Raw genomic sequence first — 23,713 nt, forward strand, 5'->3', positions numbered from 1 at the left:
CACTCCCCCACACAATCCTTCGGAACTTTTCTGATGTCTTAATCAAAGAGACAATTCTGTCCAAGGCCATACAACAGAGACAGTTTGCACTTAACGAAACTATTAAATGTCAAATCTTTTCCGACATGTCTGCAGCCGCAGCCCGCAGAAGGAAAGAGTTTGTGAAAATTTTACATCTGTTCAAAGCCAAGGGGGCTCAAGCCACTATCGCTCAGCAGTCGAAACTAAAAGTTTTGGTCAAGGGCAAATTCTATATTTTGTCAGATATAGATGAAGCGCAGGAGCTGCTTAGTGAAATTGCGCATGGTGAGAAGGGCTAGATATTCTTATGTCATCTCAAATTTCTTCTTTACTACTAGAATTACTTAAGATGTGCTCTTAGAGGCTTGGGGGGTAGAAGGGGTGAGGGTCGAGGAGTCCAGGGGTTTAAGGGGTGTAATAACACGTCACCTCATGGTAGGGGTTAAGGCTCTGTGGCCAGTGAGGGGTAAGGGATCAGGAGTAGGAGGAGGGCCACAGGATGGGGGGCGGTTGCTGGGGGTTTGGAGCACGGGTGGGGGGGTGAAAAAAAAAAAAACGAAGTCCTTTGTGATACTGTTTATCAACTTTCTAATTTTATGCTATGAGCTTCTCAAGATGAGTGTAATCGATAAAGGAAAAAAAGAGGTAGTCAGACAGAGATTGTGTAATGTTTTTGAGATGTTTTTCTTTCAGGTTTTCGATTTTGATGCTTTATTAGAATGGGTCTGAAAAGTATTTCTTTTAATGTTAATGGTTTAAATAATAAGAAAAAAATGTGCGCCATAGAAATGTGGGTCAAGACTGAAAATCCCTCCGTAATCTTGTTACAAGAGACTCATATTCCAGTTATAAAAATTGAGGAATTTTCTATGTTCAATTCATGGTCTTCATATCGAGGCTTCTCCTCGTTCTCTGAGTCCCAGCGGGGGGTTGCACTCTTTCTAAATAATAATTTATATGCTGAGATTATACAGACAGAACAGGGTGGTTCAGGCCGTTGGTGCTGGGCCACAGCTTAGATCCGTCACTTTGTAAATAGAGCGCAACAGGAGGTATGTTTTACGCTGCCGATGCGTCACTTTTTGTGACGCATCGGTGGCGTAAAACATGCCTCCTGTTGTGCTCTATTTACAAAGTGACGCATCTAAGCAGATGCGTCACTTTGTAAACCCCTGCGCTACATTATACCTGCATCAGGTATAATGTATGCAGGGGGGGCGTTTCACCGCAAAAAGCTTCGTAGAAGTGACGCAGTGAAATCTATGAGAAGCGCAAAACTGACGCAAGGCCTCATAAATGAGGCCCCGGGTCCACTTCCGTACCGCAATGGTGGATGACTCAACGAGGGTTAGTTACTTCAGCTTTGGGCGATATTCATGCAAGCTACAGGGAATGAGCATAACATGGGTCGAATATAAATTTTGAACACCTGCACGTATTTCTTTACTTATTAATTTTTTTACAAATTAAGCACTGTTTGCAAGTGCAATACACTGACGATTGGAGATTAATTTGTAGGGGAATCCAATTCATGCTCCACATTGGAGGCACCAAATTGATTTCACTACACTCTAATATCAGTCACAATCTAGAGAATTTTAGATGCTTGAAGATAAAGTGAGTTTTGCACTAAAGAACATCATCGTGCTATAACAATTTACACACCTCTGCCATTTGTCAAAATAAGATAATGTTGTAGAACCCTTGCATCTTTAACAGATGGAGAATACTTTGCTTGTCACCTACAGCAAGAAGGCAAGTTAGAAGAGTTAATCAGCCTTCATACTATTTTGCAAGTCGTTATTGAGGGACACTTTCCTCCTGTTATTGTGGTTGTTGCAGGTAACATTTAAGCATCACATGATGAACGTGTCCATCAATGGCCGAGATACTATACACATGAAAGAGCAAGACATTCACACGTCCCACTTCAATGTGATTTCCATTTCTTAAGTAGTTTTTAGCACCACTTGAAATGGTCTTTGCAATGTGATCTGCTAGCTTTATCCTGCCATTAATGTAATTCCAAACCCGACCAGGCTGTGTTTATTTTTCACTAACTCTACTTCTCTATGCAATTTACCGTATAGAAGCGGCATTAATCAGAATGCAGTTCCACATATAAAAAGCCGCATTTTAATTTAATGTTTTCCCATAGCTGTGTTTCCTGAAAAATGCAAAAAAAAACGTTTCGTGTTTTTTAGATGAGGCACCCTGCAAACGCTGCCCTTAATGCTTTACTTTAGAGACAGATGATTAAATATCCTACCCACCTGTGTTGTTCATATTACTTTTGGTTTAATCCTCTCTACTTAAACTGCATTTGAATCAAAATGAGACTGAATAATCCATCACCTGATTCAACATTGGTCCACTTTCATAAACTTCAAAGCAGAGGCTAGACAGGGGATATTAATATGTTGCATAACAAAAGAAAAAATATGAGCTATGCCATACACGCAAACATAATATAATTGCAGCCCCTATTTAAGTTCAGAAACCTGTATTATTTATTGAGAAATATCCTTCGACAGGGATTGACTTATTCAGGCTTCAAATATTCGTTCTCTAAACTAATCCAACTGTTAATTAGATGTTGCTTTTGTTAGTTACGTTAATTACATTCAGTCTTCACAAAACAAATCACTATTCATGATAACAATAGATATCGTCCTACAGCTGAAAAATATTAAAAAAAACATAGACAAACAATGTGTTTTGAGGCAGAGTGTAAACTGAGCATTGTCTTGATTTTAGAATACGAGTTTCCTTTCAGTTCAGACGGCTCAGATAATAAAATGAACATACCCCTAATGGGTTTTAAGTCAGGAAACACCGAACTACAGCAATTTCCTGAATTATTTCAATGCTTTTAATAGAGAAATGTCATTACACACTTGAGCTATGCTGGTACATAATTAAAAAGGAACACACATAACAATTTTCTGCCAAGGAAAAAAGCTAATAGAGAAAATTAGTTCCTGACACATTTCCTGTTTGCAAATACTTTTCCTAATAGCTAAATCTAATCCGACATTTCAAGAGATTAATTTTCTCAACATTTCTGTTGTATGAAAGTTAATTTTATATGTATTCTTCCTTGTAATTATCTAGCGTACTCAAATAAATGTACATGGAATTTTCTTAGGCAGATGCTACCAAAGCATCCTTAAACACATTCATCCAAAGGGCCATTTTTTAAAAATATGAAAATGAGTTAGAACAAAAATGCTCAAACTAAATGTTCAGAATGTAAGATGAAGTTTAACCAGGGAAATGTGCAGCGTGAGGTGATTGAAGTTTGATAAGACCATAGCAGCAAAGCAGTGAACCTAGGGTCACATGTGCAAAGCAGTTTTCAGGTGTCCAAAGGGTGGATTCGCAGAATCGGCAGGGATATTTTAAGGATTTTGGAGGCCCTGGGCCAAATGTATATTTGGGGCCCCTGTTCAGAACAGTTTCGAATTTATGATTTCATTTCAGCTCTTATATCCCTCTTTGGCCAGGTCACTGAGAGTGCACTGGTCCAAATTTTAAAGGATAAACATATTTCTTTGCAAAATGTCTGTAATAGACTCTCACACATGATCCATATTAAAAACACATTAAAGAAAGATAGTATTTAAAACAATCTGTTTAAGAACTGTTGAGGGTCATTGGGGAAAGACTCTGCAGAACAGAACAGGCAAAAGCCCACTTTGCCGATGCCTTAAAACGTCTCCGAGAATCAGACTGTTTAAAACTGGAAGAATGCTTTTACAAATGTACAAAATGCAAAATGTAATTCAGTAACTCATTACTGAATTGCTTTTGCGATTAGGTATTTCGAAGAGCATTTTTAGGGCGTCCCTTCCAAATACCTATTTGTTATGGTTAAATATTACTGTTTTGGAACCGAAATCAAGATGCAAATCCGTAATAATTTAAAGCCAGTTTAAAATTGGTGAAAACCCATTCTCAAAAGGTAGGGGTCCCCAAACGACACCTTCCCCTTTGAGAATTTAAATATTCATATTTGGAAGGGCAGGCAGTGGTCCCAAAAAAACTGCCTACCCTTAAAAAAAGAAACTTCAAGATTTGTTTTTTTTCTTTTTAAACGTACCCCGTTTTCCTTTAAAGGAAATGGGCTGGATTTTTAAAAACAGATTCCTTTATTAAAAGCTATTACAGACATGGTCGTCTGCTAACCTCAGTGGGCCACTATCCGTGTGATGGCTGTGATTCCTAATGGGACACACACTGCAACATACCTCTTAATAATTATGAGGTACGTTCATTTGAGACCCACAAGGAATCCCTAAATGAAACTCGATGAGTTACATACATTAGGCTAACTGATTTTCTAATTGTGATATGGAGAGAATCTCAATTAGGAAATCAGTATTCTGAATGTTTATACATCTGGCCCTTAGTTTGGAAACACTACTTTACCCTTCTAAAACAGCTGGAAAGGACAGGAATAATGTAAAGTATTTGTTTCTGTTTATATTTTGGTGCATCATTAACAACATATGAAATGTATATTTTTTTGTTTAACTTTGTCTTATTGAGTTTCAGGCCACTAAATAGACACAGTAAAGACCCCTTGCAGTCCCTTTTTCGATCGATTGGAACCCTCCCCATCCCCGGATCCAAACCAGCCACCTCGCATCTTTGCGGTCGGCAACGAAAGTTTGTCAGTGAAGCAAGTGTCCAGAACTGCCAAGCAGGGCAAAGGTCCCTGCTAGATAAGCAATGTGCAAACTCAAAGTAACCAAACCCCCTTGTCTCCCCCTCATGGAACCGGTGTGCCTTGGTCATATCGTGTTTGGTAAGCGTACGAGAGGATTGAAGTGTATCTACACTTCGGAGGTTTCCCTTGGTTGTGAGGTGTCGGTGAGTTGCAGAAGGTGAAGATATTTCAGGCACGTGATTTCATTGAATTCTAGTGCTAGTAGAGCTAGTAAAGGGTGCCATATAGTGTTAAAAGAGGCAGTGGAGTGGGTGAGGTTGGCTTGTATGTGCTCCATACTGATAATGTACCATAACTTGTGCAGCCAACCAGTATGCGTAGGGCGGGTCTGTGTACCCCATAGCGATAGGATGTGTTGAACAGCTGCTCCCATTGCCAGATCCATCTGTCTCCCCTAACTGATTTCAGTGGAAATGTAAGTGCGTTGGGCAACCCCAGGAATTTGTAAGCGGGAACGCGAGACATACAAAGACTTAATGATGTCTTGAAAGATGTCCAACTTTGGCTGACAAGCAACCACCTAAACTAAACCCTGATAAGACTGAGACACTCCCCATCTCAAATAAGGAAGACAATCCCTAAATTGCCGAGCGGTTAAAGGCCATCGATGCACTCAACAGGAATCTTACTCTAGAGGACTCTGTCAAATCTCTAGACATCACTCTAGACCAAAAACTGAATATGACGAGACACATTAAGAATTCGGACAAAAGTGCGTTCCTTAACCTCACACTACTGAACAAAATAAAACCCTACATTCCGCCCAATGATCTCAAACAGAACACCCAATTTCTGATACTGTCAAGACTGGACTATGGGAATGCAGTCCTCTCAGGAATTCCAAAATCACATCTGGCTCCCATCAAAAAAACGCTACATGCGGCTGCCAGAATGATCAGTGGTATCAAGAAATATGATCATCTCTCCCCGCACTCAAGGAAGTTAATTGGCTTCCAGTGGAAATGCGGATTAGCTTCAGAACAGCCTGCCTCACCCACAAAGCCCTTCACACTGGCAAACCTGAGTACCAGGCAAAAAAAAACATCCCAGGAACCTGAGAAGTTCAAACTCTCCTACTCATTCCACCTAAAACTAGAAGGAAAAAACTACAGATCAATCTTTCAACGGAAGCGCTCCCAAAATTTGGAATTCCATTCCCCCTCACATCAGAACCATTCCCTCTTTGGTAGAATTCAAAAGCCAACTCAAAACCCTGTTCCTCAACTGCTCCCTAGGAAGTGGATATTGTGGGGCAATTAACAAACATCGAGCTCCATTCCAGCTCTAAGACTCCAAAGATTCTCGAAGGCAAAAATGTCCTACACTACAATGTGTTGCTCTTTTATTTTTGCGCTCCTCTGTTGATATGTCCCCCCTCTATTTTGTATCTGATGATTATCTGTGCTATCCCTACTGTAAAGCGCTCCGATACCCTGGGGTCTAGCCAGCGCTATAGAAAACTTCCTAAATAAATCATTAAATGAATAAATAAATAAATAAATAAATGCTCCCTGTATAAATTGCTATTGTGATTGGTTATCCAGGATTGGCATATTTGTGTTACCAGGAAGTCCCTAGTAAAGTGCACTAAGTGTGCCAGGGCTGGTGATTTAAATGCTACTAGTGGACCTACAGCACTGATTGTGCCACCCACATGGGTAGCCCTAAAATGATGTCTCAGGCCGGCCAACGCAGTGCCTGTGTGTAGTTGCTAACTGCCATGCTGACCTGGCCAGTGCCCACACTGACCAGGCCTAACCCTTCCCTTTCCATACACATTGGTCACCCCTATGGAAGGCAGTAGGTACCCCCGTGGGTAGGATGCAGTGTATATGAAAGGTAGAGCATGTACTAGTGTGTGACATGCTCTGGTAGTGAATTACAGTTTTTCACTATTGAGAGGGCTATCTTTCCCATAGGCTATACTGTGGAATGCTGTGTATAATGTTTACCTGCATATCTTCCCATAGGAGCAAGATAGAAAATTAAAGTCTGGTATCCCTGAACTCAGAATTTAATAACACATCTTTTAGGAAGGATGTTTTTTAAATCATGTGTTTGAAAACAACACTTTTAGAAAGTGGCTGTTTTCTTGTCTGATCTTTCTGTGTGCCTTGGCCTTTTTGTGAATTGACTGTCTGGTTTGTCAGTGACAGGGGCTGGGGTGGCTCCCAGAGGCTGAGTGAGTCATCCCTAGACCTAATAGACCCATCTGCATCTTGAGTGGTGAAGGGGATAGCACCTGGGCCTGAATAGAGCTGTGCCTGCCTTCCACAATGCTGGCTCCACCTCATGCTGGGCGGCTGACGACCCTGCCCCTCTCTCTCGAAGGAAAGAAGAAGTCAAGTAAACAAAGTGCTCCAGGGCTGTGCCTGCCCCCCACAGTGCTGGCTCCACCCCCTGTGGGGTGTCTGATGTTTCTGCCCTGCACTGTGAAAGGAAAGAAGGAGTCATGTAAACAGAGTGCTCCACAACTGGTTTGGACTAGACAAAGGCCTCTCTGCCTCCAGAGAACAAGGAAAGACTGGTAGAAAAAGGGCTACCCAGACTACAGAAAATTAGATCATCCTGGAATCAAGAAAGACCTCTGCCAAGGAGAAAGCTGGAAGACTGAAGAGGAAAGACTGTCCGGCTGTGTACTAGTGGGCTGACCTGCAGTTGCTTTGCTGCCAAGGAGAGGGGAATGATTTTGCTTTGTGCTGTGTCCCCCTGCTGGAAGAGATATCCAAAGGCCTGAGTAGAGCTGGCTCTCTCTTAAGAAGTCCCAGGAATAAAAGGACTTCACCCCCAGCTTCCCCCCTGAACTCTAATGAGAGAGTTCTGTCCTCCTTAGAGTACTTGACACAGTTGTAGTGCCTCTGGAAGTTGTACCTGTTTTTTGGGAAGCTGAACAAGGAGAAACTAAGACAATCTGCATATGTCCACGCATTGCTCGCTTGCGGAGCGCATCCCCGATAGCCGAGAAGATCGATATCGTTGCAGCGCCTGTTGCTGCTGCAAGAACCGACGCATCCTTCCCTTGCGGAACGCATCACTCCGGTGCAGGATGATTACCATTGCTGCGAGAACTCTTTTAAAATCATATTCTTGAACTGTGTATGTTGGATTTTTGTCATTTTGGTCTTGTTTAGTTTAGATTAAATACTCCTATTTTTCTAAACTGTTGTGGAGTCCATTTGTGGTGTTTTCACTGTGTTGGAGGTGAAGTCCAGCTTAGATGGTTGCAGCAAGATTATGGTATCTAGTGCTGAGAGAAAGGTACAAACACCCAGGGATGTGGCACCTGACTTGAGGGAGGGGGTTGACATACACCAGGGGGTTTAGATTCATGATGTAGTTCCAGTGATATGCAGGGTCCCTGAAGTAGATAGGGGGACTGACACAGGGGACCATATTCCTACTGGTGAGAGGGACACTCTACTGACAGTTGTAGTGCCTCTGGAAGTTGTACCTGTGTTTTGGGAAGCTGGACAAGGAGAAACTAAGACAATCTGCAAATTGTCATGCATCGCTTGTTTGCGGAGCCCATCCCCGACAGCCGGGAAGATCGATATCGTCGCAGCGCCTGGTGCCGCTGCAAGAACAGACGCATCCTTTGCTTGCGGAACGCATCGCTCCGGTGCGGGAAGATTACCATCGCTGCGAGAACTCTTTTAAAATCATATTCTTGAACTGTGTATGTTGGATTTTTGTCATTTTGGTCTTGTTTAGTTTAGATTAAATACTCCTATGTTTCACTGTGTTTCTGTGAGTGTTGGTACAAATAATTTACATATTGCCTTTGATAAGCCTGACTGCTCGTGCCAAGCTACCAAAGGGGTGAGCAGGGGTTATTTAAAGAGTTAATCCTCCTTACCCTGACTAGAAGAAAGGGTCCCTATTTGGACATTGGTACCTATCTCTGCCAACTAGAGACCCCCAGATCTAACAGCTTTCGATCTGATTGCTTGGTAAGAAGCCATTTCTCGTAGGTTGTTAGCTTTCTACCTACCATTGGGCGTACCTCCGGCTGCATCAACCAGTGCCTGATTTGGAAATATTGGAACCGTCTCGGGTCGACGATATCATATAGTTGTGGTAAATCCGAGAACTTAAGGAATCTTTCAAGGTCAAATAGGTGACCCGCAGATTTGCACTCGGAGGCCCGCCACTGCGGGAACGCTCGCCTTTCCATCCCTGGCACAAATTCGGGGTTGTCAAACAATGATGTGAGTGGTGTCGCTACCATATCCCATACATGCATCATTGTGTGGGTAATTGGAGATTTGTTGAGGTACGCTGGTCTATCGGTTCACCTCAAGAAAGGTATCTTCCAGAGGGATGACTGCGCCATCGCTCTATCCTGAAAGAGCCACCTCTTCTCGGACTCGGGCAGGCTCCATTCTACTAAGTATCTGAGTTGCGCCGCCCGAAAGCAGCTCAGTATGTCGAGAATCCCTAGCCTTTTCTCAACAGGGGATTGATAAGAGAGGTCTCTGTGCATCCATGGCCGCAAACCGGCCCTTAAATGTATTTTGACACTTGATTACACACACTGATATAGCGCTGTTGTTTTTCAAACAAATGTTCTATGATGTGTAGAAGTGTGTTTTCCAGACCATTGTTAACTATGCCTCCATTTGGGTGTCATCGCCATCTTGTTCAACATGAATGTTACTCTTGTCTTTCTCCTGCACCTCCCACTACCTGTCATTTCTGCAGTGCATAGACAAGTAAAAATATTATTTCTTGATTTCCATTGTTGTTGTTCATGCTGTCTTAGATGAACTTTGTCTGGCTCAGTCAAACAACTGCAACTATTTCTTCAAGGTCTTTCACTAGATCACTGTGCCCTTTTCATACATATTACACCCTGTTGTTTATGTATCTACTTTGTTCTCACATCTAGGGATGACATTAGAAGAGATGGGGCAAAATTAATATTTATGTGGTGGGATGATGTTTAAGTGTTAAGGCAATATGACTTCTGATATCAAAGTGCTCTGATTTGCTGGTGAAATTATAAATTTGCTCGCGCCATGGTGATTCTGAAGTTCGGTTAATTTTATATGGGAAAATAAGGTTTAAAAATTGTAACTTTTCACACTTGATACACAAATCCCGCAAGATGGCTCCTCGTGTAACACTAAGCGACCACGCTGACTTCCAGAGCATTCCTTCCTTTTTTCTTCTTTTTCTTTTTGTGGATCCAGGGGGTGGGGAGGGGGGTGGAGGGTGGTAATGTTGGGTCTTACTTGTTTGTTCTGTTTTTTCCCACCCCTTCTTATTGTTTCCTCCCCCAGACCCGCTCCGCTCATATTACTTTGGTAATGCTATTATTTGCGACACTTGTTGTCTTCACTGCACTGTTCTCAGGGAGCTGGGGGTCTGGTTACTTCTTCTATTTGAAAATTAATAAAAGATTTAAACCATACACATTTTTACTTTTTGGAGGTGTGAGAGAAGACTTTCCCTAAGACTTTCTTTTTCTGCTTGGGATGCTGTTCATTTCTTTCTAGATTTCCTGCCCACTTGGGACTTGGACTAATTTTAAATTTTACATTCGTCTGCATTTTCCTATTTCTTAAAAGCCACTATGGCAATGACTTTGTATCACCTTATTTTTGAATTTTGCAATAAAACCCTTTAACTATTTTGCTGATCTAGAGCTCAGTTAATAAGTGGGCCCTTTTACTTAATTGATTGTATTTTCTGATATTTTGCTATGTTGTAAGGTGTCTGAACTTGAGACAAATTATCTCATGAAACTGAGGGTTAACATGTTATCTGATCCTTCAAATTGTGAGCAATTTGATTGAGCAACATTTTTGAATAGTCACGTTTTCGTTGTCTCCCTTACCCACAACAATATGATAGCAGGTAGCACATCATATTAAAGAGCACCTCCTTTCCATTTTAAATATTTATTTTTTCCGTTCAGTCCTTAGTGCTAGTGGATTTTACAGTATGGATCTTCCTGGTGGATTTTGCAAGGAACCCTACTTTCAGTGTTGCTCCTGCATTATGTGGATTGTAAGTATGAGTTGGGCGGAATGTGTTTGGGAATGGAGAGTGCTTTTGTAGTCTTATTGAAGTATTGACATTTGAATTGCATGATGCTCACTAGTAGCATTTAATTTGCAGGCCCTGGGTACATGTAATACCATTTACTAGGAACGTAGGAGTCAAATGTGCCAAGTAGGTGGAGTCAAATGTTGCCATGTTTGAAGGAGAAGACACAAGCACCGTAGCACTAGCTAGCAGGGGTAAAGTGCACAGAGTCCTAATGTCAACAAAAATGATTTGAGCAAAAATCAGGGAATGGAGGCAAAATGTTTGGGGAGATACAACCCCAAATATATTGGATCTAACATATTTTGTTTGTGTGATTTGCATCAAAAGATATTTGGTTGTTATTGTTATTTGATTTGGTTATGGGATTCCTTGAAATCCAAGATTTCGAGTTACTGTTGTTTAACTTGTCTACAAAAAGGTAGCGGCCCCAATTAACAAAAGTAAACTTCGACGGCAGGAAGATGATCCCCAGGCAGACATTCACCCCCCTAAATGCCTGGGAGAAGGGAGCAGCCCCTTTGGCAAGGGCTGGTCCTCCCCTTGCAGCTTTTTATGCAGTCTTTCAGCCCCCCACCTGGGGAGGTCAGATCGCCCCTAGACACCAGAGATGACCTATTTAAATTGCAACAACATGATCATACCCCCACTCCCACAAAACTGTGGAAACAGTGTTTCTGACCACCGCAAGGGGCATATTGGGAAGTTTACCCCCCACCTGCAAAAGTAACGGATCCAACTGAGGTCAATAGAAATCCCCACATCCTTGATTCCCTTAGGTGTCTAGTTTTAACAAATTTACAGATTTGCTAGGTTTCCTTAGGTTCTGGCTGAGCTAGGGCCCAAAATCCACAGCTAGACAAATTACAAAAAAGGGTCAGTTTTGAATGGAAATATATGATGTATCCAGGTTGTGTTTTGGGCCATTTTATGTTGCAGGCACTAAGCCTACTAACACAAGTTAGGTGCCATTTTTATCAGGAGATTTAGGGGAATGCTGGGTGGAAGGAAGTTTGCATCTCCCCAAAGATTCCAGAGCTTTCCATTACAGAAATGAAATGTGAGGAAAATGTATTTTTTATGTCACAATTTGAAGTTTGCAGAGGATTCTGGGTTAAACAACCTGGTAAGAGTCATGTAAATCACCACATCCTGGATTCCCCTAGTTATATAGTTTAAAAAAATGTACAGATAGCTAGTTTTCCCTAGGTGCCAGCACAGCTAGGGCCCAAAATCAGCAGCTAGGCACATTCCAAAAAAGGAAACATTTGATGTGCCCATGTTGCGTTTTGGGACGTTTCTTGTCTCGGGTACTAGCCCTACCCACACAAGTGTGGTACCATTTTTATTGGGTGACTTATGAAAATTCAGAATAGTAGAACAAGTGTTTTTACCAATTGTATTTCTCTGCATTTGTGCCTTCCAAATGTAAGCCAGTGTGTAAGAAAGAAGACAATTTGAGAAATGCCCTCTAATTCACATTCTACTATGGTTAACCATATCCAATCTTTATTTCGGCCATTGGCCATAAAAGGTAACAATACACAAATACATCACAATACATCGATTCATAAAAGATAGTACCATTGGAATATGTATACAAAATACTTGAACTGTACATCTTAAAATTTTTTAAGAGAGACCCAACGTTTTTAAAATGCGGTTACGTGTATACCAAACCTTAATAAGAAATTTTGTTAATGCAAAAACTATTGGGGCAGAGACATCAGATTTTAAAATCCTGTACATTGGTGCATATTCCCTGCAGCCCATGTTCCTTATCAATGGGAGGAGCCAATATTTTCTAGCTGCCTTGTAAGCAGGGCAGAAGAAAACCACATGTAGATCGGTTTCCTCTGTGGCATCACAGGCCGGACACTGCTTTGTGATGGAGCAAGGTGACCAAGTGCTTGTGAAGGACCGAAAGGGCAGCGTGCCGTATCTCCATTGGAGAAACAACTTCCTAGCTAAAACAGGAGAGATAGGATCCAGTACCTTCTCGAACCTATAAAGGTCCTTGCTTTGCAAAAACTCAGAGGATAAGGACCCTTCTGGCTGCATTGATCGGGCCCTGGTTAGTTTGTATTCGTAGTATATGTTGGCCAGGGACTTTTTAGAAATGCTTAATGCAGCATTCGCCGGGTCCGTCCATAAATCAGGGAGCCCTAGTTCCATACAGGTAGTTTGAATGTTTTTGACCCAGGGGATATGGAGCGCTTTTGGATGGTTCAATAATTCGGCCAATTCCGCCCTATATTCTGCGAGATCGTTACTGCTCCACAACCTACGCCAAAAAGCTATAGGTCTCAAGCTTATTTCGTCCGCTAACGGTCGTAGGCCCAAATCCAGCCTCAGGGGGAGCAGCGGAGTACTGGGCGGAAGTGCGGCTATCCGTCTTATAAACTTGTTTTCCGTAAGTGTCATACTCCGGCAGGGTGTATGACCCCACAATTCCGCCCCATACATGATCGCACCCCTAGCCTGGGCCTTGTATATCTGGATTAGTGCCCCCAGTGGGCGGTATGATGAACCGGTCATCATCTGGGCAATACCTCCAGTAGTTTGTGTAAGTTTGAGGTTTGCCCTAGTCTGATGGGCTCCCCAAGACATGGTTTCGTTAAGAGTCACACCAAGATATTCAAAGGTGGATACTCTCTCGAGTCGCACAGCTCCCAGTTGCGGATTCGGCCGCAATTTTTGACTCGGATTCAAAACCATGAATTTAGTTTTTGCTGCGTTGATTTCTAGCCCTCTGTCGGTGCAGAAGGCCAGAAATGAATCGAGGATCCTCTGTATCCCCATTGGGGTTTTGGATAGCAGCAGGGTGTCGTCCGCAAACATAATTGCGGGCACCCTGCTGCCATTCAATTTGGGAGCGTCAGTATAGTCAGTGGCATTTAGGTGGGCGATTACCCCGTTGACGAAGAGGCAGAACAGGGTCGCTGCCAACACACAACCCTGTCTTACCCCGCGGCCAACGGGGAATCTATCCGTCAGTTCCCCCGAGCGCCCACACCTCATTTGGGCATAATTATTTTGATGGAGCCTCCGTAGGATTAGTAGGATGTCCGGGGGAACGCCCATCTCTGCCAGGACGCTCCAAAGTTTCCCCCTCGGCACCAAATCGAAGGCGGCTCGTAAGTCCACAAAAATTGTGTACAAACTGCCGCCCTCGAATTTTGCTGCCCTCCAATAGATGAGATTCAATCTAAAGACCTGATCCACTGTGGATACCCCTCTCCTAAATCCCGCCTGGTAAGGACTAAGGGCCCCCACCTCCTCCATCCAGTCCTGGAGCCGATTCAGCAAGACCCTGCCAAACAGTTTCTGTGCCACGTCTATTAAACTGATGGGTCTATAGTTGGCTGGGAGCAGAGGCGAGCCCTTTTTAAAGATAGGGACCACCTCTGCCCCCAGCCAAGTACTGGGAATTTCCATGCCACCAATGACTCCATTGAAGAGGGCAGCAAGGTAAGGCGCCCAGACAATGGGCTCTTGTTTAAACATATCTCCAGGTAAGCCATCCAGTCCCGGCGCCTTTCCAGAAGCCAGGGCTGAAATGGCAGCAGTGACTTCACCCAGCGTTATAGGCTCACCCTCATATCCCGGCCAGCCCACCTCAGTAACTGCAGAAGATTCTCCCAGCTCGGAGCTATATAAGGACTGAAAGTGGGCCTGCCACACCTCTGGAGCGATGTTGGGCTCCAGTGCCGAATGTAGGTTCCCTGACCCCCCGCACACTATCCTCCAAAACAAACGATGGTTTTGGATCGCTAGGGCCTTAGTGAGTTCTTCCCACTGATTTTCCTCCCATTCAGCCTTAGCATGGGCAACAAGCTTCTTGTAGGCTCTCCTACTTTGTTTTAAGCTGTCCCCCCCTAGCCCCTCCTTAATTAGTCTGAGGAGTTCTGCTTTTGCCCTTCTACATGCTGGGTTATACCATGAATTTTTGCCTTGTCGCACCTCTCTAGGCTTTCGCAAACTAGAGGAGAGATGAGGGGCCGCAGCATTTATAAGGTCCTCATGAGCCTTGTACAGTTTGGCCTGGGAATCTTTATTATGTGGATCGGAATCCAGGCCCCCCACAATTTCCAAGATGGGAGTTGTGGTCACTATCCGACCTCTCCATCACCCTAAAGTCCTGTATTGCCGGCCACTTCACTATTTGAACCAAGACATAATCCAGACGAGATTCCCTTCCAAGTTTATTGTAGGTGGTTTTACTGGGTATATCCGAGTTCAATCGCCCATTGCAAGCTCTAATTCCAAACTTAAGGGTAAGGGCTGTGATCTGTAATGCTAATGGGGTCCAAGCCTTCGGGGGGGGAGCTTCCACTGGGGGCACTGCCCATCTGGCCTCTTCTTCCAGTGAAAACCCCTCCAAAAGACCGGGTAGTGGCTCAAAATGGGAATTAAAATCCCCTCCCACCACATAGAATGAACCACTCGGTAATTCAGATAAATAATTTGAGAGTTCATCTATGGTCTGCGATTCCTTTGCAACTCCCACTGGCCTAGAATAGATGTTAATGCAAACAAGTTTCACTTGATTAGGCCAGGATAATGAGACCGCAAGAATATCTTCGGAGTTGGTCGGCAGCCGAGTTGCCACACAGCCCAGATGAGATGCGACCCAAGTCGTAAGCCCCCCCCACAAATTTCGAGATGTGCAAATAATCACTGCTTCTAAACTCCATATCTTGTGCCCATTTTGGAAATACATAGGCTTCCTTGATACCTATTTTTCTCTCTGTATATTTTACCATATGAATTTATCTATACAATGAATGAAAATCCTTTGAAAGACCCAGGTCAGAGTTTGCCCCAAGTACATCGAGTTCTTGGAAAACCCAGAAACTCTATATATTCCTGCAATCAGAAGGACTAAGCATATTTAATAGTATATATATATTGATTTTTTTCCGGAGTTTTTATATAGCGCGAACTAGAACCGAACCGAATCAGTTATCAGAGCGCTTTACATAGCACCAGTTACGTTACATGAGGACACACTTTCATTTTTTAGGCACGGGGAGATTAAGTCATTTGCCCAGAATCACAGGGGGTTTTTGGCGTCGTTACCGAGACTCGAACCCAGATCCCCAGGTCCGAGGTCGAGCGCCTTAGCCGTCAGGCCAACCCCTCTCCCCATGTTGCTTTTGTAAATCAGTCATTGTGATGAGCAGTTACAAATTCATGTTTTTTCTTACTACCTTTCAATACTTCTATATTTCAAGACTTAGGGGCATATCGACAAGCCCCTATTGCCACCGCAACGTAATTTTTCAAGGACGTTGTGGTGGCGATAGGGGTTTCGGCTTATTTACAAGACAGCATTAAGCCACTTAACATAGTTTAACACTGTCTTGTCAACAAGGCCTCCTTTTGTGCTATGCTTAGTGTGAAAGGGGTGGGCAGTGGGTGTTGCGGGGGGCGTTTCACCACAACACTCATTGATTTTGACGCTGCCCCCTATGTACAAGGGCAGCGTACATAGGAGGCAGTGCCAAAATTAAGACCAGGGAAAACCTTGTCTTAACTTGGCAAAACAAGGAGAAATGCATTATTTCTTCTCGTTTGTGCTTTTTCCATGTGTGCTGCCTTGTGCAGCACACAAGAAAAAAGCAAAATACCATGGAGTGTTTATGTACAGGACAGTCCCCCTTCCTGTAAATAATCAATCTGTAAAAAACATGCCATTTTGTGACTTGCATGTGTGCTGCATGAAGCAGTACACATAAAAGTAACAATATGGCATTTTAGGATTGTTTATGTGCAGGAAGTGACACCTTCTCAGACATAAACAATTCCCCCCTGCACGCGGACACCCTTGCACTATAGAGCAAGGGTGCCTACGTTGGCGCTACACTGCTAAGTGTAGCGCCAACACAGGGGAAAACGTAAGGCTCCACCATATCCTTGTAAATATGGTGCATCCTTGCGTTTCAGAAGTGGCAGAGTGAGGCATTAAGTCAAGACGGCTAACACCTCACAACACCACTTCACTTGTACATATCCCTCTTTGTTTCTTTCGGAAACCTTTGAAGGAGCTACATATAATGACCATATGCCAAATTCAGAATATTTGTCCAGTATTCACAAATGTCTGGACTTCTGGGATCCACCTATGAACCACTGGTGGTGCAACGTCCTGCACCAGGAACATTGGCCCTCCTGCTGCCCAATGGTACACCACCAAGGAACTCCTGGGCCTGGACCGTGGACATCGCAATAGCTGTGGATTCTCCTCCATGATCCACCAAAGGACCATTATTCTGCCATCACTGCAACTCTCCAGCAATACAACTAACAAAAGATTCAGCACCACTACGCTTCACAAGGCCAAGATCACCCTACGACCGTTCCACTGTATCCTGCCAAATGCCCGCTCCCTTTGAAAACATGTCACAAACATATGGGACACCAGCACCACCCTCTCCACGGATGTTGCCTTCATCAATGAAACAATGGCTCGACCTCTCCTTTAACCCCTACATCACCATATCAATTCCGGAAGGCTAAAAGATAATACACAGTGACCCCCACCAACAAGGCAGAGGCATCAGCATCATCTTCAAGAAAACCATCAGATGCACCATCACCAATGACGACCCCACACCTTTCACGAAAGACCTCAACTTCTTATTACAAACTGATGTGAAGACCATTATAAGATGCACCCTCACCTACAGACCCCCAGAACCCCAAACAACATTCTGTGGTGCCATCTGAACCTCATTGCCCCCTAGCAATTGACTCACACTACTACTCAGCGACCTCAAATCCTACATTGACGACCCCAACAATGCCAACTCCATCGCCCTCCTGTAGAACCTGAACAACATCAACCTCGTCAATTCATCATTGAATCCATGCACAAAGCCAGACACACAGTCAAACCCATCTACACCTCCAGCGACAGAATCATTTTCAGCCACACTACAGAACTCACCTGCACTAACCACACCATTGTACACTTCACCATCACTGATGACCAGCACACCATCACCAGGCAGCAGATATCCTCTGACCACAACTGGAACCAGGTCACCGAAAATCAATGGTCATAGAGCCTCATTACCTCCCAATCCCAGGCATCAACAGACTTCGACCAGGCTTCCCAGAACTTTGCCGCCTGATCACTTACTGCGCCAACAGAGTCGCCGTGCTGAAACCCACAAAAACCAACAAGCATGCCTGCTGGTACACCCCAGAACTCAGGACCACCAAGCAGCCACGGCCTATGCAGGTAAGAGCGGTGGGGCTTGTGAGAAGTTAGCCTGGCATATGATGTCCACTAGTTTCAGTGTGCACCTTGCACCAGTCTAATCAACCCTTATTGATGGTGTTTGTAAAGTCAACCTTATAGAAAGCTATACTTGTGGTAGCATGGACCAGCAGTCAATAGGCTAAGACTTCAGAGAGCATGTAAAGCCAGCTGTTTTACCAATTATAATCCCTTGAATACCAAATGAAAGGACACCACACAAGGTATATATCAAATATATATGTATTTATTTCTAACACAAGCCCTCTGCACTCTTTATGAGGTCAGAGGTCAAAGTACATCACAACTTACTCAGTTAGCACACGACAAGTTGCACAAATACAGTTATGCCCTAGGGGCCTCACAAACCATATACTAAGAAAGTGGTATAAGAACCACGTCTGAAGTAGAGAGTAGGCCTAGGGCCTGGGGAATCGCGGGGGCTACACTAAACAACCAAAGGTTAGGAAGTAGGAGGCCCACGGGAGACGCATGCAGTGTCTAAACACAGTCACGAGTTACCATTGACTTATAATGGGAAACGAAGAAGTTACAAAGTTACTGTTTAAGGCACTTCCGGATGGACTACGACAAAACCCCTTTAGACTAGGACACTTCAAGAGTCAAGACCCACGGAAGCACCAGAGTACTCGTGTTACCTCACCCAGGGAAGCCAGGTGCATAGGTGCCTTTTGGTGTCGGGTTTCGTCGTCATTTTCTATGGAGATCTGCAAAGAAGTGCTGCAGGCGACCAGAGTAAAAGTGTCCGTGTGGATCCAAGGGTGGAACGAAGATCTGAAGAACCTGAAAGCAGAGGGGACAGAGTATGGGTCACTAGCCAGTGACCAGTAAGGTACCCGGAAGGAACCATGCGATGTTGCGATGATCTCAGGTGAAGAAGGTGAGGTTTTCTCTTCAGCCACGAGGTCCAGTAGGCATAGACAATTACCAGGCACTGGATTCAAGCTGTCCCACAAAGGATATAGTTGACTGCGGTGTCGGTATCCAGATTGGACCCAACAAGTCTTGGCATACGCAACCCACGCAGGATGTTGAGATTGGCTCTGTTGCAGACCAGCAAGGTCTGTGGCACTTCTCCTTTAGAGGGAAGCTGGAGCAAGCCTGGAGCAATGAGGAAAGCAGATACGTTTGAAAGAAAAGTCTTCAGGGGGCTCACTATCCAACGGGCAAGGAACCGGGAAGACGCATCAAGCTGAAATGCAAGAGCAGGCCCCACACAGCACTTGTGGAGAGTGGAGGGCTGAGCTTCAGTCCAAATAGTGCTCATGTCAGGGGCTTCTTGTACCCAAATGCACAACTGCAAGTTACCTCAGGAGTCGATGAAGTTAGCAAAATGCAGGATGTCCAGGGTGTCCGGTCCCACGTCTCTCGTGTCTGCCACGGGTCTCAGCTTTGCTGTGAATGTGGGTCGGAGTTAGAGAAGTCTGAGAGTCCAGTTCCCGTGTCGCTGAGTCTTCGGGTTCCAGCAGGAGCATCAACAAAGCAGACTGGCAAGTTATTGGTGGAGCCTGTTTGCACAAGGTGGTCACTCCTTGACCACAAAGGAGATGTCTTCCATCTTCTAGTCAGAATAGAAAGTCAAAGGTCCAAGAGTTTTGTATCAAAGTTTCATTCCAGGATAATCTAAAGTCCTGGTGACACAGCTCATATACTTATACTAAGCTAAGGGGCTGGATTACCTGCTAGGTCCCTCCTATGGGTGGACCTGGGAAGAGGGTGGTTATACCCTTTTCCCTTTGTCCAGGTTCACGCCACAGTGGGGCTGGAGTGCCCCAGCAACCTTGTGTGCCCCAGGCAATGTCTCAAAAAGCATCTGCTGATGGAGCCCTCCCTGCCTCCAATACACATCAGCCTGTCTGGAGAGGTGCTGGCACCCCCCTGGACAGGAAACCTATTGTCCAGGCCTCCCCTGCCGGAGTTTCGTCCAGCAGCTGGAGGTCAGACTTGTGTCTGTGGCAGCAGCATCCATTTTGTGATGCTGGGGCTCTGTTTAACTTTAACCGGGTAAAGCAGTAACTACAGATCTTCTCCCTCTAGAAGGGTGGATTGCTACCCCTGCCACCAGGACTGGTGGGGGGGGTAGTATTCCAAAGTGTTTGACCCCTTACTCAACATGTTTTGATAAAGCCAATCCAAAGTTACATGAACCGCGAGGATTATAATGCACTTAAGAGTATATGGTATTGCTGTATCATATAACAGCTATAAGGAGATGGTTCTGAAAGCTTCAGAGGGTCTCAGCTAACATAAAACCAAGCACTCTGCCTCCAGGAGTGTCGAGGCCTACCATAGGAGTGACTTATAGGTGTATATGTGTCTATATATATATATATAGGTAGATATAGGTATACTATATCTAAGTAAGGGGTGATTACACCACCTTACCCAGGCTGTGTGAACAGACCTGTGGTGTCCGTTTGGAGGGTCAGCCAGGGGTTGCATAATACATGCTGCAGCCCCTGGTAGGGTTTGGATGCACTTATACCCTGGGTACCTATGGTACTCTTTACAGGGGCTCACAAAGGTGACCCAATACCCAATCTGGTATGTACCTAAAGTACATGGAGTCCAATTGTCCATTTTGTAGAGAAAGCAGTTAGTCTGGGGCCCTGAATAGCAGGGTCCCAGGCCAACTAAATCGAAAACCAGCAAAACACTAGGCGAAGAGTTGGGGTAACCATATAGTCAGATATCCACCTTCCTACAGGGCTGGGTTGGGGGATTCAACAGACAACCACAAGGGGAAATTAAATAAATAATTAGTTTCCCCGCATCGTCATCTGTCACAATCTCCCCGCACCTGGCCCCACCATCCCACTGCTCTTTCATGCATTGGGCCATGGCTGCCACCAAGCACAACTGCCACCAACTGGAGAAACAATGGTGCACCACCATAAACCCCGCTCACTGAGCCACTCAGAAAACAGTGTTCTGCAACTATCATTGGCACATCAAAGAAGCTAAGTAAGCAGTCCGCATCAACTGCATCAACTCTGCTGCCAGCCACACAAAGAAACTCTTCAAAATAGTCAAAGAATTCTCCAACCCGACAGCCATAGAGAACACCATCCACCCCTCCCAAGACCTATGCTACACCCTCTCCGACTACTTTCATAGCAAGATCACCAACACCTACAACAATTTCAATATTCAACCCACCACCATCAATCTCGACAAGCTCCACAAACCAGCATCACCACCTGGTCACCACTCACCGCCCTGACCACCTCAGCCTTCATCCCTTCCATACTCTCCGTGGCTCCCACTGACCCCTGGCCCCATTACCTCTGCAACCTTGCAAAGAACCCAATCGGCACACAACTTACCAACATCCTCAACACCTCATCCCCACAGCAACCTGCCCGGACAGATGGAAACAAGCAGATGTCAGACCCCTCCTGAAGAAAGCCTCCGCTGACCCCAGCGGTCTCAAAAATGATCATCTGATCTCCCTGCTTCCCTACCTGGCCGAAATTCTCGAGAAAGCCATCAACCCACAGCTCACGGAATCCTGGAACAAAACCACCAATAGGACGCCTCTTAATCAGGGTTTTATGCCAACCACAGCACTGAGACAGCGCTGATTGCCGCTGTAGACAACATCAGAACACTCTTCGACTGTGGAGAAACCGTGGCCATGATCCTCCTCGACCTCTCTGTGGCGTTCATCAGTCTCCCACAACACCTTCATCAACAGACTCCACAACATAGCCATACACCAAGATGCCCTGAAGTTGTTGCAGGATTCTGTGGAATCACAGAACTATGCATGGGATCATGGAACCTTAGTAGACAGGGACTGAGCCATCCTACCACCTGAGTACCCATGAGCACAGGGACCGCTTAGCTATAATGTCGCACATGCTCTCCTACACACTCATGGAGGAACAAGTGATTAGATACCCCAGAACACAACACTCCCACGCTGTCAGGAATCGCGGTTATAGGACACACCCTTTCCCTCTCACTCTCATACCAGTCTACAGTAAGATTTGACAGAGACACAAGAAAAGTTTAAAATGGTTATTTTGACCAGTGTGCTCTAGTATGCAGTATATGTGCCACAACAAGTAGCAACATACCTAATACAAATACGGTTAGTAGAGCAAGTAGTCCATAAATCATAAAAGGGGCTGTCTTATACGACAGTGTAGCCTAACCTCCTTCCACTTCTACAGAAGCAAAATGATTATATATTAGAAGATCTCTGGGTGTTTGTAGCAGACCCCGTACCTCAGTCTATGGATGGAAGATCTACATCACAGGTGGTGTCACCCTCCCTTCTCTGGAAAGATCCTTCTCCAAGTGTGTGTAACCCACCTGTGTATAAGCTGGATCTACTAGTTTTGTCTAGGTGCTAGGGCCTGACCTTGTCTGCAATTTTCAGACTAAATCCCAGGAAAAAACAGAATGCAAAAACAACAGGATGTTCTGTGTGAAAGCTGCAGTGTGGCACAAAGCAAAATACATGTGTGTAGTAACATGTGTAAAGCAGAAGACACTGGCTCATGCTAACATGGGGAAAATGACAATAACCACATGGACCACATAGGAAAGTGGATCACGTCCTTCCTCAAAGGACGCAGACAGAGCATCCAACTGCCTCCCTTCCCCTCCACACCCAAAGATATCATAAGTGGCATACCACAAGGAACCTCCCTCCGCCTCACCCTGTTCAACATCCACATGACCTCCTCGAAGACGGATGCAGTCCGTTTTTGGTGTCTAAACGCGATGGATATGAAACTAATTAGGGGGCGTGTGGCAGCTCCAGTGAATATTTAAACGCGCGCTTGAAAGATGGCCGGTACCTGGCGCAAGGCGTCTTGCGGATACGCCGCCCAAAACTCCCTGCGGAATCCCCGCCTTTCACGGCAACATATCAAACTTAGCAAGTAAGTGTCTTTGCGCCTCGGAAGACCTTCCCAGTGAGGGACTTTTTGCTTTTTTCGATCTGCCCATCCCAGACCCTTAGCTTTGCTAATTACTCTTTAAATTCTCCCTGTTAGATTCTGGGATTTTGAAACAGGAGAGAGCCACCCATACAATCATCGCAAGCGCATTGCCATTATTTGCGAAAACTCTCGCCTTACGAGGTAGAGTGGCTTTGTCGTTATTATCCGGTGAGGTGTCTCTAGATTAAAGGGGTTAGCCTAACTTAAGCCATATGACTAACACCATGAATCATGTGTTAAAGTGTGGAACCTCATGAAACATATGTTTTGCCTTTAAATCTAGCCATTTTGAAACTAGTGCGGAGGCAGCCACACAAGAGGGGAGTATTCCCTGATGGAACTTTTGGCCTGAAACCGATGAATGATCTAAGCTTGACCCTTTGGAAACTGAAATAAGGTAAATGTTTGCTTCATAACGTGAGGCACCTCGTAATTACGATTGAGACAACCAGCCCTTGAGACACTGTATTACTTCAGTCATGTCCCCCTGACTGAACCCATGAGCTGTTCCCAAACCGAATCTCCAGCGCCAGCCTTGAAATATAATATATCTAGCTCTATGTATTATGCCGCAAAATGTGGAACTCTATGAAACATATGTTTAATATACTTCCGCCCACTTTGCATTTTTATATAGCCTTTGAAATCAGTGCGGAGGCTGCCCCA

General features: G+C 44.6%; 1 long non-coding RNA gene across 12 annotated transcripts in view; it reads left to right on the forward strand.

The window, feature by feature from the left end:
- The window catches only part of LOC144807741 (uncharacterized), a 651,207-nt gene that overhangs the window by 626,124 nt on the left and 1,370 nt on the right, over window positions 1–23,713 (forward strand). For all 12 annotated transcript variants that reach the window (XR_013606414.1, XR_013606413.1, XR_013606411.1 and 9 more), the window contains one exon: window positions 10,674–10,765. This is a non-coding gene — a long non-coding RNA (uncharacterized LOC144807741). The remainder of the gene's footprint in view (window positions 1–10,673; window positions 10,766–23,713) is intronic.

This window comes from Lissotriton helveticus, chromosome 1_2 (genome assembly GCF_964261635.1).
Source record: "Lissotriton helveticus chromosome 1_2, aLisHel1.1, whole genome shotgun sequence".
NCBI lineage: Eukaryota > Metazoa > Chordata > Amphibia > Caudata > Salamandridae > Lissotriton > Lissotriton helveticus.